Source organism: Podarcis raffonei, chromosome 16 (assembly GCF_027172205.1).
Source record: "Podarcis raffonei isolate rPodRaf1 chromosome 16, rPodRaf1.pri, whole genome shotgun sequence".
Taxonomy (NCBI): Eukaryota; Metazoa; Chordata; class Lepidosauria; order Squamata; family Lacertidae; genus Podarcis; species Podarcis raffonei.
In genome coordinates, this window is record NC_070617.1 from 29,452,363 (window position 1) to 29,469,107 (window position 16,745).

Here is a 16,745-nt window from a genome sequence, read left to right on the forward strand (position 1 = left end):
ACATCTCGGAGAACAATTAAGAGTGGTGTGTGTGTGTGTGTGTGTGTGTGTGTGTGTGTGTGTGTGTAGGTGCAAAAAGAAAGTCGTATTTATACTGAAAATAAAATACCTGCACTAAATGAAGGTAACGATGAAACTGGTATATGAAGCCATTCCTATAATGTTGAAGGAAAAGGTCACAGATCCACTTTAAATTCTTTAATTGCAATGCTTTGGCAGCCAGCCATGTCTTAGGAAACATAGGTAAAGGTAAAGGGACCCCTGACCATTAGGTCCAGTCGTGGCCAACTCTGGGGTTGCAGCGCTCCTCTCGCTTTACTGGCCGAGGAAGCCAGCGTACAGCTTCCGGGTCATGTGGCCAGCATGACTAAGCTGCTTCTGGTGAACTAGAGCAGTGCACGGAAATGCCGTTTACCTTCCCGCCAGAGCGGTACCTATTTATCTACTTGCACTTTGACGTGCTTTCGAGCTGCTAAGTTGGCAGGAGCAGGGACCGAGCAACAGGAGCTCACCCCGTCGGTGGGATTTGAACCGCCTACCTTCTGATCGGCAAGTCCTAGGCTCTGTGGTTTAACCCACAGTGCCACCAGCCCCCCTTCCTTAGGAAAAAAATAGAGTGTTTATTCCTTTATTGTAGATTTTATTTTTTTAATTCTTTATTGTAGATGTCTACTCATAAGTAAGTCCCACTGTATTCAATTGAGCTTGGTCTCAGGTAACTGGGTAAAGACTCTGCAATCTTAAGCATTTTTACTCAGAAATAAGTCTCACTGAGTTCAATGGGATTTACTCTCTGGTATGTTCCTGATAAATCTGTTTCCATCATTATTATTATATCCCACCTTTCTCGTCGACTTAAGGCAGCTTAGAGCCAAAATTTTACTTCATTCCATTCATCTTCTGAAGGTGTTGTACACGATCCCATCCCTCACACATTATTTCTTTACAACAATCTTGCAAGGTAGGTTAGGGGAAGAGGTTGTAATTGGCTCAAGGTGACAGATATAGATGTGTACATGAAGTTTGTGTGTTTGGTGAGATCAAACACAGGAGAAGCTTCCTGATGGAGAATAGGATATCCCTATTTTCATTTGAAAAATGTTGGCGGGTATGTTATAATATCACTTTATAATCCAGTCATAAGAATCATAAGATGAGCCTGCTGAATCAGGCTAATGATGGTGGTGAAGGAGAATATAATAGGGGATTTCTTTCACCAATGCCAGCATTGGTTGTGTCACACACATAATATAGTTTCAGCCTTATAGGGTTACACCAAAGCTCAGTAACTACTAGATTTCATATTTCAAAAAATGGTGAAACGTCTAACCATGTTGTTGTTGTTGTGATTGCAACAGCACCAGTTCCATCTCACAATCCGCCTTGCATCTTGAGTGACTAATATGATTTTGTCGGCAAAACTCCTGCATTCCATCTCTAGATGGTTACAAACAGCAGGTTTAAGGAGCAGCTACACCACTCTGTGCCCTATGAAGAGCTTTGGAGATTTTGGAAGCTTGCTGGCAATTTATTACCTGCCCTTCATCCTAAAGTCTCAGGGCAGGTTGCAACAATTAAAACACAACAATGTTAATGAGCCAAAACTAACTGCAGAATTAATTTATTTTGTAAACTGTGACAGCCTTTAGGTAATTAATCAGGGATGCTTTTTTAAATAAAAAGGCATCTAAATTGATTAATTGGTCAACACGCTTTAAAATTTTTTAAATTATTTTAAATATATCTACTTACTAAGCCTGAAGGTTACATGCACTATCTTAGAAAAGGCTTTCAGGAGGTCCTATTCTATTACACCATTTAAAAAGAAAGTTTGTTTTTTTTCATCCTTTTAAACTAGGGGTGGGGAACCTGAAGTCTGCTCACCACAGAATGCCGGGCAGCAACTCTCCAAAACCTCAAGCCAAGGTTTTTCCTAGCTTTGCCCAGATTCAAAGCTCCCAGCCCTTCTGCTGTATGGGAAGCCAGTCTTCAGAACAGATGCCTGCATTTCCCTGCCCACCCTCTGTAATTTCAATGTTGAAAACTGACGTTTGATGCCATTTTGGTTCTCTTCTCCTACCTATCTCACCTTTGTAACATAAGTGCAAGAGACAGAGGTGACCACAACATGACAGTGTTGGGAACACAACTGCCCTAACAGTGGATCAAAGATTTGCTTAGGGGTGGGTGTTATTTTCATTAATATTTGTAGTTTTATGCAAACTACACAAGCATATGCATTTTTGAACGCATTGCTTGGCTGGAGAACTTCATTCGGAGAAGTGCAAACGTCAGAGGATGGCTCTGTTTCAGTCCATGTACTATTTCAACAAGTACAAATTAGGCAGGTATGCCTTTAAATGTGAACTGGATAAAATTTCTCCCGCACCCCTAGGCTTGCTTAGCGTCAGTTGTGAAAAAGGACTCTCAGAATTTTCATTCATAAGCCTCAAGCAAGCAGCATTTTTTGTTGTTGTTTCTTAAATTGGCATGCAATGTGGATACCAATTAATTGGTCGTGATGCACATCTGAATAACAAATTATTTTCTGCTTTAACTTTCTGATGTTCACATCAATACCTGGAAACCAAGTGTTTGATTCAGTGTTAGAAACTGAGATGTGAAAGCCAGGAGCTAAATGGCACTTTAAACATGGGTTATGGGCACAACATCGGAATTTTCAGGCGTGCTTATTTTTTCTAACGAGAATACAAGGCTGAAAATGAATGAACTGCAGCTAAAATATTATGTTCATTTTTCACATGGTCTAGTCCAGGGGGTAAGCAACCTAAGGTCCGTGGGCCGGATGCGGCCCAATCACCTTCTCAGTCTAGCCCACAGATGGTCTGGGAATCAGTGTGTTTTTACATGAGTAGAATGTGTCCTTTTATTTAAAATGCATCTCTGGGTTATTTGTGGGGCATAGGAATTCGTTCATCCCACCCCCATATAGTCCGGCCCCCCACATGGTCTAAGGGATGGTGGACCAGCCCACGGCTGAAAAAGGTTGCTGACCCCTGGTCTAGTCCTTCCCCTGCCCACTCCCCTAATATTCTTAAGAGGGTCTCTTCTCCAGTCTTCAAAGAGTAGCTGGAAGTGGGGAGGCAGAAAAAGGTCCTCCTTTCCTTCCACTCTGTATATTTAATTTGAAATCTTAGGCGCAGTACTGCGCCCAGAGCTCAGAAACTGCTTGTGCTAATGAAATTGCCCGTCGCAAAATGCGCCTAGAACAATGGGAGTTTCGAACACTGGTTTGATTACAGATTCTACTTCAGGCAAAAATATAGCTTGTGACGGAAGCTCCATGCAGTTTCCACCGTGGCCGCTAGTTGGCGCTGCTCTATTTCCTTTATGTCTCGCCTGGCGTGTGAGTGATCTGACATAATTGCCTGCCTCCGTGAACCATGAAAAGCTCGCTTGTGTTGTTATGTGCGGGACATTCATGAGAATGTTGCAGGTTTGGCAACCCCCACCTGCACTTCAGCCATGCTCGCTTGGACCGCTCGCAAATTTATACATGGGCAGGGTGGGAATGGCCTCGTCGCGGCATCCACTTCCTTTTCTCGGCTTTTGCCAAAGGCACCAGGGCTCTCCAAATGCATTTGGCTGCCTCTCTCTCGTCACCTCGCAACTGCCAGAAGTCGTAGCCAAACGCAGCTGTTTAAAAGCGGAGTTCAAAATGTTGGGAGCCCGCCATTCAAATCATGCATCAGGCCTTTTCCTAGAACTGGTCCCAACCAAAACAAGAAGCCTGCAGCCAAAACCTAGAGTAGTCTGGTTTGCTGAAAAGTCATTTCATTTGAATCCTCTGCCAGTGCTTGTACATTAGACGGACGAGGCTGTAATCGAATATATGCTGCCTTGGAAGCAAGCCCCATGGAAGTCAACGTGGCTTCTGAGTTAAATACACACAGGAACAGACCACAAAAGATTTGGAGTTTTAATTGAGTCTAGTTTATTTATATATCCTTGCAATTACTACACTCGCAGTGGGCTCACGACTGATAAAAGCCTATAGCAGTTCTTTAAGTTCCTCACCAAACTTTTTACAAATCAATGAGTCGTCAGAGCTAACAGGCACGGAACAGACCGTCTGAGGAATTAATACAACACTCAGTTCCTAATAATGCATTGCGCAAACACAAACCAAACAGCAACTCCATAGCATTCAAAATCGAGAACCGCAACTCATTTCTGCAACCTGGGGGGGGGGGGGGAATCACCGCTGGAAGTATAGATAAGTTGTTCGTGTTAACAGGTGCAACAAAGACATTTTAACGCACAGTTTAAAAGCTATAAACTAGAGAGATGCAATCATTAGAAGCAAGAACCAACAGTCACCAAATATAAAATGCACAAGGCAGAACAAGAGCATAAGCTTTTTTATTTAAAAAACAAACAAACTTGCCAGAGCTGTCAGATATTTATTTATTTATTTGAAATAGTAATAATAATTTTAGCAGAAGGGAAACATTTATTTTTGTGTGCATGTGTGTGTGTGTATCACATGAAGTTTTATAAGGTATGGTAAAAAGGTAAAGGGAAGGACAGCTAAGTCCAGGCAAAGGCAACTATGGGGTGCTCATCTCACTTTAGGCCGAGGGAGCCGGCGTTTGTCCACAGACAGCTTTTATGGGTCATGTGGCCAGCAGGACTAAGCAGCTTCTGGTGCAATGGGACATTGTGACAGAAACCAGAGCGCACGGAAACACCATTTACCTTCCCACTGCAGCGGTACCTATTTATCTACTTGCACTGGTGTGCTTTCGAACTGCCAGGTTGGCAGGAGCTGGGACAGAGCAACGGGAGCTCACTCTGTCGTGGGGATTCGAACCACCGACCTTCCGATCGGCAAGTCCAAGTGGCTCAGTGGTTTAGACCACAGCGCCACCCGCATCCCTGTTATAGGTACGGTACAATTTTTCAGAAACATCGCCATGCCTGCCACAGGTGCACCACCTTTTAATAGACATAGTGCAAGAGGAGGGGAAAGGAACGGCATGGGAACAAATGGCCAAACAAACTCAAAGTGGTTTATGATGTTGCTGCTCCTATGACAAACAGCAAGAATGAAAGCAAAGAAGTGCAGAGGTCATGTTCAGTGTGTGGGTTTAAGATTTACTAGGGTCTCTTCAGTTTTTGTCCCCATACCGTGGAATACTCTTTAACAGGATGTTTCCCTGCCTTTAGGCCTTGATGTGTAAGATAATAGCCCAACAGCGAGTTTCCCACGGCAGCTAGTCAAATGCCCTCAGAAAGTTAACAGTCACAGCTCCACACGGCTCTTGCTGTTTAGATCAGTTGCCCAACATCTGATATCCAGTGGCATGCTGTTCCTCTGATCTTGGGATTCGATCTGGCCATCATTAAGGAGGGAAGGATCTGTCATTTTGGAGTCTCCTCGGTTTCCAGTCTTCAGTCCTGTTCTCCATCGTTCCCTAGCATTTTTTTGTTAATTCCCTTGAAAATCCTTCAGTATTTCACTGCAAATTTCTCCAAACAGGCACATTTTTTTTTGTATGCAGTTTTAACTAACATACACATTGTTGCAAGAAACGCACACTCCAGCAAATGCATTTTTGTATGTTATTTTCATTAATATATTCATTTTTATGCACACTTCCCCAAGCATACAGAGTTTTGTAAAGATCAGCTAGAGAACTGCATACCAAAGTGTGGCTGTTTCGGTTCTCATATGGTTTCAGAAAGTGCAAACTTGAAAAATTCAGCTTCAAATGTGAACTAAATTGAATTTCTACCCCATCTCTTGTCGTCACAGCTAATAACTATTGATTGATGCACCTGCCTCCATGAATGTGCCTGATCCCCCTTTGAAGCCATCTAAGAGGCCCATTACTGCATTTTAAGGTGTCCTTGTGCTTTCCTGAGGGTATAGTCCTCTTTGAAATGCTGTTCTAGTGTGGTTTAAAGATAGAGACCCCTAAGAAGAGAGACCCTTGAAACTGCTCATCAGTGGCACCTGGGCACCTGCCTGAGCCGACACAATGGTCACCAGGGGACAACCTTCCCAATATGGCGAGAGCTGTTATTTTTCTATGTGAATTGTAGTAATTACTGTATTTTCCGCGTATAAGATAGTATTTTTTCCTTAGAAAGAATAGTGAAAAACTGTGGGTCGTCTTATACACAGATAGCATAGTGGGGACAGGTGATTGGTGGCAGCAGCCAGCAGGAGATTGACATTGGTGACTGGGCGTGCGAGTGGTTGCTGTGTCAAGGCGTGGAAACGTGTTTTCGTCGAGTGAGCAGGCGGGATTTTGGCGGTGTGCGTGCCCTAATAATAATAATAATAATAATAATAATAATAATAATAATAATTTATTATTTATACCCCACCCATCTGGCTGAGTTTCCCCAACCACTCTGGGTGGCTTCCAATCAAGTGTTAAAAACAATACAGCATTAAATATTAAAAACTTCCCTAAACAGGGCTGCCTTCAGATGTCTTTTAAAGATAGGATAGCTGCTTATTTCCTTCGCATCTGAAGAGAGGGCGTTCCACAGGGCGGGCGCCACTACCAAGAAGGCCCTCTGTCTGGTTCCCTGTAACATCACTTCTCGCAATGAGGGAGCCGCCAGAAGGCCCTCGGCACTGGATCTCAGTGTCCAGGCTGAACAATGGGGGTGAAGACGCTCCTGCAGGTCTACTGAGCCGAGGCCGTTTAGGGCTTTAAAGGTCAGCACCAACACTTTGAATTGTGCTCAGAAACGTAGTGGGAGCCAATGTAGGTCTTTCAGGACTGGTGTTATGTGGTCTCAGCGGCCACTCCCAGTCACCAGTCTAGCTGCCGCATTCTGGATTAATTGCAGTTTCCGGGTCACCTTTGAAGGTAACCCCACGTAGAGCGCATTGCAGTAGTCCAAGCGGGAGATAACTAGAGCATGCACCACTCTGGCGAGACAGTCCGCGGGCAGGTAGGGTCTCAGCCTGCATACCAGATGGAGCTGGTAGGGACCTACCCTGGACACAGAATTGACCTGTGCCTCCATGGACAGCTGTGAGTCCAGAATGATTACCAGTCTGCGCACCTAGTCCTTCAGGGAACAGTTACCTCATTCAGGACCAGGGAGTCCCCCACACCTGCCCACCCCCTCTCCCCCAAAAACAATACTTCTGTCTTGTCAGGATTCAACCTCAATCTGTTTTTGTTGCAGTCTCCAATATAGGTGTCATCTTATACATGTTATACACATGTATAACATGGAAAAATAAAGTATTTCTAGAGCTGCAGCTGTACATTGGCATGTGCACCTTTTATTCGTTCACTTTATTTAACAAAATTTATACAGCGGCACCTCGGTTTTCGAACGCGCCTTGGAACTCAAACAGGAAACGCGGCTTCCATTTTGAGTTTTCCGTACTGAGGCTAGCGTTTTGAGGCTTCCACTTTCGGTTTTTGAACGTTTCGGAACTCAAACAGACTTCCAGAATGGATTACGTTCAAAAACCGAGGTACCACTGCATATACCGCTTGATTGCAGGAGGGAACCCTAAACGGTTTACAAGAAATATAAAAATGATCAATAAAATAAAGTTAAAAACAATTGGAAGCATTTCTAAATAATTAAAATGAACATCAAAAAGAGATTAGAACACATCAGCATCTACATTAAAACAATGTTTTAAGCAGACGCTGAAGAGTACATTGAAGGCTCCTACTTGATTCCAATTTAGCCTCTTTTTATTTTTATTTTTGCAGGGAGGGATGCATACATATCTTGTGGCCGTGAATTTCTTAAATTCATACCTACTGCATGAGGTTAAAGTGTCTAAATTTTTCTTGCTTCTGCAGCTAGGCGTTAGGAATCGGAAGCCTCCGCTTCCTGAGCAGACGAAGATCGAACCTGCCGCCGCTCAGCCGTTGATTGCATTAGATAACATTGGCTTTGCTGCTTTCCATGGCTTGTGCATTGCTTCTTGGCTAATTAGATACTTGGGAAACAGTGTAAAAATGTGGTAAATAAGTGAAATCTATTGGGTGAGGGTGGGGAGAGATACTGTACACAGACACTACGTTTCTGCTTCATTAGAGATTTCATGGCAATGTGATCCAGATAAATGGTCTGTGTGCACAGCTATATCTAAAGTAACGCTGCAGGCTATATTTATCCCTCGAAGTGCTAAATATAGTGGCAATTAGCCAAGCTCTTGAGACCCTGCAACAGAGCCCTCCCAAGCCAACCATCCGCACTCACTTTCCCCCAAGGAGCCACAACCAAAAGGCCCATCTGCTACGCAGAAGCCATGGGTGCCCAGAGGCACACGCAACCCCCAACTGAACTCAAGTTATGGGGCTTTGAGTTCATCCTGGGAGCCGCCAGCTTGGCTAATGTCCCAAGTTTGTCGGCCAGCTGCAGTTGCTCAGCAGGAAAAGGAAACTTGTGCTTCACCTCCCCCAATACATTCCCCCCCCCAGTTAGTTGTTTTATTACGTAAAAAAAATAATATGCCACTTGATTGCAAAACAGCGACAACCAGCTCTCAGAACAGTTTACCAAAACAATGACATGATCTGTAATGCCAGTTGAAAACAAGTATTTCTAAACGTTCCAGAATAATACTTAAAATCAACAATAAGCTTAAAAACCAGATTAAAACGCCTCTCAGCGTTCCACATGTCTGGATAGGCTTGCCCCCAAAAAATGATTTTAGCAGGTGCCGGAAAGAGTAGAGTGAAGGCACCTGCCTGGTGTCAACAGGTAGGGAGTTCCAAAGTGTAGGTGCTGCCCCACTGAAAGATCGGTCTCTTGCAAATGCCGAATGGGTGTTAATGTGGTGCCTGTAAAAGCACCAGTTCTGCATATTGAAGCAATCAAGTGGGCATATTTGGGGCAAGGTGGTCTTATAAGTAAAGGTAAAGGGACCCCTAACCATTAGGTCCATTTGTGGCTGACTCTGGGGTTGCGGCGCTCATCTCGCTTTACTGGCCAAGGGAGCCGGTGTACAGCTTCCAGGTCATGTGGCCAGCATGACTAAGCCGCTTCTGGCGAACCAGAGCAGCGCACGGAAACACCGTTTACCTTCCAGCCGGAGCGGTACCTATTTATCTACTTGCACTGGTGTGCTTTCGAACTAGAGGTTGGCAGGAGCAGGGACCAAGCAATGGGAGCTCACCCCGTCGCGGGGATTCGAACCGCCGACCTTCCGATGGGCAAGTCCTAGGGTCTGTGGGTTAACCCACAGTTTGCTCTCTCTGTATCTAGAGCTTCTGGGGCTGAGTGTCCTCCCTCACATAAGAGCAGCAGTAGTAGCTCATTTGTCAGATTCTTAATCTCAGAGTCACGGGTTCAAGTCCCGCATTGGGCAAAATATTCCAGAATTTGGGAGGGGCAGAGTTGGACTAGATGACACTCGTGGTCCTTTCCAGCTCTGTGATTCAATGATCCTGTGAAACCTGCCTCAGACCCACCTGGTTGGACCATCAGAAGCTGCATTATGTGAAGTCAAGGGCCTTGGTCTAGCAGGCTCAGTGGCGGCTGGTGTCCATTGACGCTGGCATTGCAGAAAGGAAGGGAGACCAACAGAAGGTGGCGCTAGAGCCCACGAGAGGAGGAGACAACTCATTCTAGCTTTGGCCCTGCCCATCCTGTTCCTCAATGAGCTCTAGAAGGGCAACACTGAGACGGAGGTTGAGGAAGCTGACAGGCGGTGCCCGCCCCCTGCCAGACTCGTTTCAGGTGGGCTGGTGGGGGGGCTGGCTGAGAACAGACAGGTTGGTGTGGCAGTGCCCCAGAAGCGCTAATGGGCTACCCTCCACTGCAACCAACATTGTATACACAAGGGATCAGTGCACCCTGGACATTCAATCTATCCTGTACGTTTCCAAGCACAATTCAAAGTGTTGGTGCTGAGCTTTAAAGCCCTAAACAGCCTCAGTCCAGTATATCTGAAGGAGCGTCTCCACCCCCATCGTTCTGCCAGGACACTGAGGTCCAGCGCCGAGGGCCTTCTGGCGGTTCCCTCACTGCAAGAAATGAGGTTACAGGGAACCAGGCAGAGGGCCTTCTCGGTAGTGGCACCCGCCCTGCGGAGCACCCTCCCACCAGATGTCAAAGAGAACAACAACTACCAGACATCTGAAGGCAGCCCTGTTCAGGGAAGCTTTTAATGTTTGATGCATTATTGTACAGTGGTACCTCGGGTTAAGTACTTAATTCGTTCCGGAGGTCCGTTCTTAACCTGATACTGTTCTTAACCTGAAGCACCACTTTAGCTAATGGGGCCTCCTGCTGCTGCCACGCCGCCGGAGCACGATTTCTGTTCTTACCCTGAAGCAAAGTTCTTAACCTGAAGCACTATTTCTGGGTTAGCAGAGTGTGTAACCTGAAGCGTATGTAACCTGAAGCGTATGTAACCCGAGGTACCACTGTATTTTAATATTTTGTTGGAAGCCGCCCAGAGTGGCTGAGGAAGCCCAGCCAGATGGGCCGGATATAAATAATAAATTATTATTATTATTATTATTATTATTATTATTATTATTATTAGGGTTCTCCCCTGGGCACACCCCCTTCCCAGGCCACACCCCTTCCCCCAGCCCTGCTTCCCATCCACCCTGAGTGCTTCTGCCTGGAATGTGGGAATGTGTCCTTCAGCTGTGATAATGCGTCTTGCTTCTCTGGACAGAAAGGTGGGTGCATAAACCCTTGACTTTGAATGTAGGTGTATAGCAGCTTCATGTACAAATGGAAGAACAGAACCTGCTGGTCCACCATTTCTGCCTCTGATCCCACTCACCTGGAAGGTTCCCCTGTTACAGGAATGTGGCTGAAAAAGGTTCCCATCCCACTCTACACTGGGTGGCAGCAGCTCTCCAAGGTTTCTGGCAGGACCAGGAGTCTTGCCCAGCCCTAGCCAGAGAGATGCCTGGATCAAACCAGAGACCATCTAAATGCAAAGCAAATGCTGTACCACTGAGCCATGGCCCCTTTCCTAGTAAGAAGCCGCCTTAGACTAGGACAGACCATTGGTCCGTTTAGTTCAGCATCAGCATCCCTTACACACTAAGGCCATATCCACACCATACATTTAAAGCACTATGATAACACTTTAAACCAGTGGTCCTCGAACTTTTTTCTAGAATAAAAATGTGCTCGCACACCGTTTTTTTTTTTATTGATAAGAAATACATTGGCAAGCAAAAACAACACAAGGAGCAGAACGCAACTGCTCTATATCCAGAAAGTAGAAAGCAATACTGCAAAAACACGAACGTGAATCGTTCCCAAAATATAAACAAATCTTCAGCACCGTGTTTGAATAGCGACTCTGGATCACAGCTAGGATTGTCTTCAGTGTCACTTGATGCTTTTGCTCTCATTTCGAAGAGATATCTATTCATATTCTGCAAATAAAATTATTTTTATCCTACACTAAAATGTTTAAATGTTTCTTTGGTTATCCATCCTCACCCTTTCGAGAACCACTGTTTTCAACCGTCACGGCTTCCCCCAAAGATTTCTGGGAGCTGTAGTTTGTTAAGGGTATTGAAAGTTGCTGGGAGACCCCATTCCCCTTGCAGAGCTACAAGTCGCAGAGTTCCCGGTGAAGGGGAATTGATCCAACGTGAGAGTTGTAACTTTGCCAGGGGAAAAGGGACCGCCTAGCAACTCTCAAACTACAGCTCCCAAGATTCTCTGGAGGAAGCCAAGTGGTATGATACTGCTTTAACCTATGGTGTTGTCAGCGCTGCCCAAGGTCCCAGCTCACACAAGACCAACGCTGCTTCGTTCTTTAGTATAAAAGTCTTTATTGAAGTTCAGTTTCACTTCCACACGCGCAGCGTGCAACGCTACGTCTTTAACCTTAGACCGCCGAAGCTCCATCTGAATCTCCTCCCCCCTGACACCAGTTTAAGATTCTAGCCTTACTCCACCTCTTCCTCTGTTCCTTCCTTCTCTGGGTCCGCCTGCTAGTCGGGGTCTCACCCTTCCTAGACTCCTCTGACGCTGAGTCCCCTGACTCTTCCCCCTCCCTCCTTCGGGCTTTAGGACCTGGCTCCCAATCCGGGTTTTCTGCTGTCCCGCGCTCCTGCACATTTGAACTTGGCGCGCGCGCGCAGCCTCCCACTTTCCTTCTGACCGTTACACTTGTGTCACTGCTCCCTCCTTCGGGGAGGCTAGCTGGACCTGACCTTCCCTCCGTTTCCCCACTTTCCGATGGGGGCGTGGTTATCCCTGACTCATCTTCTCCCCCCGCTGGAGGAGAGGCTGGTCCTGACTCATGTGACTCTGCTCCTGAGCCTCTGACAGGTGTGAACATGACCTAAGTAGCAGTAACTGCCAGGGCCGGATTTAGGTTTGATGAGGCCCTAAGCTACTGAAGGTAATGGGGCCCTTTATATGTCCAGCTGTCCTTTGTCAACAACAAATTGTCGATGTTTTTTGTCTTGAATATCTGCTATATGGCAATATATGGACCTAATGGGTATCTAAAGCCATTTGCACATAACAAAATATGTATTTTATCAAAGTAATTGTTGAACTGAAATACAAGAAGTATATTAATAGTGAAATAATTATTAAGCCCTAACTGTAAGTATGTAGGTTTTTTATCTTATATTTTGGAAATGTACATCCAGGTGTTTTTTCCCCTTTAAATTTTTGTGGGGGCCCCCAAAAGAGTGGGGCCCTAAGTTATAGCTTGCTTAGCTTATATGTAAATCCGGCACTGGTAACTGTCCAGGGTTTCAGTCTTTTCCTGCCCTAGCTGGGGATGCTGGGGATTGAACCCGGGACCTTTTTGAATGCAAAGCAGATGCTCAGCCACTGAACTGCAGCCCAGGCTCTAACCCAGGGGTCAGCAAACTTTTTCAGCAGGGGGCCGGTCCACTGTCCCTCAGACCTTGTGTGGGGCCGGACTATATTTTGAAAAAAAATAATGAAGCTATTCTTATGCCGCACAAATAACCCGAGATGCATTTTAAATAAAAGGACACATTCTACTAATGTAAAAACATGCTGCTTCCCGGACCGTCTGTGGACCGGATTGAGAAGGCGATTGGGCCTGATCCGGCCCCTGGGCCTTAGTTTGCCTACCCCTGCTCCAACAGGACGAAGGAGATCGAAGCTTCCAGGTAGAAATGATCTCTCTCCCTCTCCCACCTCAGCTCTCTCGCAGAAAATATCCCCGCACAAACTGGTTGCCGCTGAGGTCCTGCAGCCCCCTCCCTCCTTCTCCTATGCCTGATTAGCACTTCCTTTGTCAGGGCCTGCCAGGCTATATCCTGTCTTCTTCCTCCCATGCTGAGCTAACTCCATGGGAGTTCTGCGCTAGGGGATCAATGGCAGGATGTAAAAAACCTGGAAGTTAGCAAAGCGGGCTTCCTGCTGGGAGACAGCCAATAAAAAATGGCTGCCTGCCTGCGTCTGTAGGTGCTCTGTGCGTGCGAGGCAAAGTGCGTAAGAGACACGCAGGCACAAGGAGGAACTTAGGCCTGGTGTCTCAATGTTCTTTCCTGACACAGCTTGTGGGCCAAACTTGCCCACGAAATCCACCTTTCATGTGCAGTGGTACCTCTTGTTACGTACTTAATTCGTTCCGGAGGTCTGTTCTTAACCTGAAAGTGTTCTTAACCTGAAGCACCACTTTAGCTAATGGGGCCTCCTGCTGCTGCCGTGCCATCACCGCACGATTTCTGTTCTCATCCTGAAGCAAAGTTCTTAACCCGAGGTACTATTTCTGGGTTAGCGGAGTCTGTAACCTGAAGTGTATGTAACCTGAAGCGTATGTAACAAGAGGTAACACTGTAATCAATTTGTCCTGATGGCCCACAACCGATCGGCTTGTATTTGGATGTGATTTTCCACATCCATTCTCCAACAAAGAAAAATCCGAGAGACAGTCCTGTTTTTTAAAGGGGGGTATCCAAACATCGCCTCCACTCAAACAGGCCTCAGATAATTTAAGAATCAAAGACCCGGTGAAAAAGAAATAGGTTTTGCCTGTGGCTTAAAGCTATGTTATGATGGAACCAGGAAAGCCTTCCCAGAGAGGGCATTCCACAAGCGAGGAGCCACCACTCAAAAAGCCCTGCTCTCATGTTGCCATGACGATCACAAGGTCCAGTCCAGTTCGTATGCAGAGAGGCATTCTTTGGTGTATTGGGATCCTGACCTGTATAAGCCTTTATAAGTACAGTGGTACCTTGGGTTAAGAACTTAATTCATTCTGGAGGTCCGTTCTTAACCTGAAACTGTTTTTAACCTGAAGTACCACGTTAGCTAATGGGACCTCCCACTGCTGCTGCACTGCTGCCGCACAATTTCTGTTCTCATCCTGAAGCAAAGTTCTTAACCCAAGGTACTATTTCTGGATTAGTGGAGTCTCTAACCTGAAACGTCTGTAACCCGAGGCACCACTGAAGTTCATATTACTTCGGCAGTCATGGTTTGCCCCCGAGTCCTGGGACCTGCAGTTTACTTCTTAACAGTGCTACAGTTCCCAGCACCCTTGAACTACAGTTCCCAGGATACTTGGGGAAGTCGTGTGCTTTAAAAGTGCTTCAAATGTATGGCTGAACAAAAGCACTCCTGGTCCGTGGGAATACTTTGAAACATTCTGTTGTGGATCCCACTAGTAAATATGTTTTCCTGTAATTAGAAGGGATCCTTTTAATCAGTGCAGAATGCAGCTACTAAACCCTAAATGGTGTTATGTAACCGATTGCAATGCTTAAATGGCTTCTGTCCAAGCAAAAAAGTTTTCCAGTTCAGTCTCCTTGTCTTTGTGCTCTCTTAAGCCAGACGCTTGTGGCTGAGTCTTTTTTTTTCTTGTCTGCCATTCTGATGCTTGAGTTTCGAAGGTCACATCCAGCACACCCACCCACACCCACACCGATGTAATCCTAGAAGCTGGATCTACAGGGGTATTATCATAATTTTCTATGCTTCCCCAAGTGGTAGCAGATGCATTAATGACATTCAGAAGTGACCCGTTGAAGACTAAATGGGGCTCAGAGCATCACTTGTAAAAACATCCAGAGACTCGCCTGCCGACAGAGTTCACTCCCGCACCCCAGGCATGAGGCCAGATCAATCGATGCAAACGGGAAGGAGTTTGGCAGCCTCCTTGATTTCTAGGAATGAGAAACCAACACCACCAGCCTGAAGTGAAAGCGAGGCTGTAACTACAGCAGCTCCCAGGGAGATTGCTCGACAAAAGCGATCCGGGAAGCAGGTCTAGCTCTCCAAGCTTCTGTATTCACAAGAGAATCGCAGGATTGAATGAAAGCAAACTTTAAAATTACGTTATTATCTGGGTGATATGCAAGATGCTTTTCCTATGATCATTCCTGCTGCGGCTGAGCTTGCAGGAATAAATTCACCATTGATTGGCACCATGTGGCCGTCAAGCCAGTGTGCTGCAGTGGTTAGAGGATCAGATTCGGATCTGGGAGGCCCGGGTTTAAATTGCCATAAAGTTAACTAGGTGACCCTGGGCCAGTCACTGCCTCTCAGCCTAACCTACCTCGCAAGGTTGTTGTGGGCATTAAACAAGGAGGAGAACTATATGTTGGTACTGACCTTTAAAGCCCTAAACGGCCTCAGCCCAGTATACCTGAAGGAACGTCTCCACCCCTACCGTTCAGCCCGGACACTGAGGTCCAGCGCCAAGGGCCTTCTGGCGGTTCCCTCACTGTGAGAAGTGAGGCTACAGGGAACCAGGCAGAGGGCCTTCTTGGTGGTGGCGCCCACCCTGTAGAATGCCCTCCCACCAGATGTCAAGGAGATAAGCAACTATCTGACTTCTAGAAGACATCTGAAGGCAGCCCTGCAGGAAGGGGGGGGAGCAAATGCAGAAGGGGGCACTGATACAATCTGTGTGACCTTCTCAAAAGCATTATCTTCAATACAACGATTCTTGCATGGAATATCTGCAGTGCTTGTGAGAACGACAGCCTAGGGAGGAGAAAGAATTGGGCCTTCTGGGTCTGGTGAGACAGATGTTACAGGAAAATAAGGGCAGACCAACAGAATCCTGACCTTCAAGGGAGCCCCTGAGTCCAGTCTGAATGAAGCAAGGGCTGGAGGGCTGGAGGGCCTAGTGGCTGCAGACTAAGAGGCAATGGGGGAAGTGCCTTTAGGTTCAAGAGTGTGGTGTAGTGGTTAGAACATGAGACCTCTCACAGCACCATTAACAAGGGACACTTCCAGGAATCTTTGGGGGAAGCCATGACTGTTTAAAGCCATAAGCTCATCAGCTCATTATGGTGAGTGGGCTTGCACGTTCCTAGGCCCCTTGTGAGCAAAGCCATGGGGAGCATCGTGCTCCCAGCAGGGTCACCCAAGGCGGTAAGGTCAAAGGGGAGGAGCCTGACCAAGAACGGTCCAAGACGTCCTCAACGGCAGAACAGGCGGAAGATAATAAGTGGCGTGTCACAATGGCTGTGAAGGCAGGTGAAGGCTGCAGCAGATAAGAATACAGTGGTACCCCGCTAGACGAATGCCTCGGAAGATGAAAAACTCGCTAGACGAAAGAGTTTTTCGTTTTCTTAGCGGCTTCGCAAGACGCATTTCCCTATGGGCTTGCTTCGCAAGAGGAAACGAAAACGTCTTGCAAGATTGTTTCCAATTTCTAAAAACCACTAAAAAACTGTAACTTCGAGGAGCAACTCTTAGCACGCAGTGCGGTAGCCTTTTTTGAGGTTTTTGAAGCACTCTGTTGCCTTTAGCAGCTTTTAAAAAACAGCGTCGGAAGCCGCGCTTCGCAAGACGAAAAAACC

The 16,745-nt window shown here is 46.3% G+C and overlaps 1 long non-coding RNA gene across 1 annotated transcript in view; it reads right to left on the bottom strand.

Annotated features, from left to right (window-relative positions):
- Positions 1 to 5,213: 5,213 nt before the first annotated feature.
- Positions 5,214 to 16,745, bottom strand: part of LOC128404043 (uncharacterized) — a 42,985-nt gene continuing 31,453 nt past the window's right edge. The window contains exon 3 of the long non-coding RNA XR_008328046.1: positions 5,214 to 5,438. This is a non-coding gene — a long non-coding RNA (uncharacterized LOC128404043). The remainder of the gene's footprint in view (positions 5,439 to 16,745) is intronic.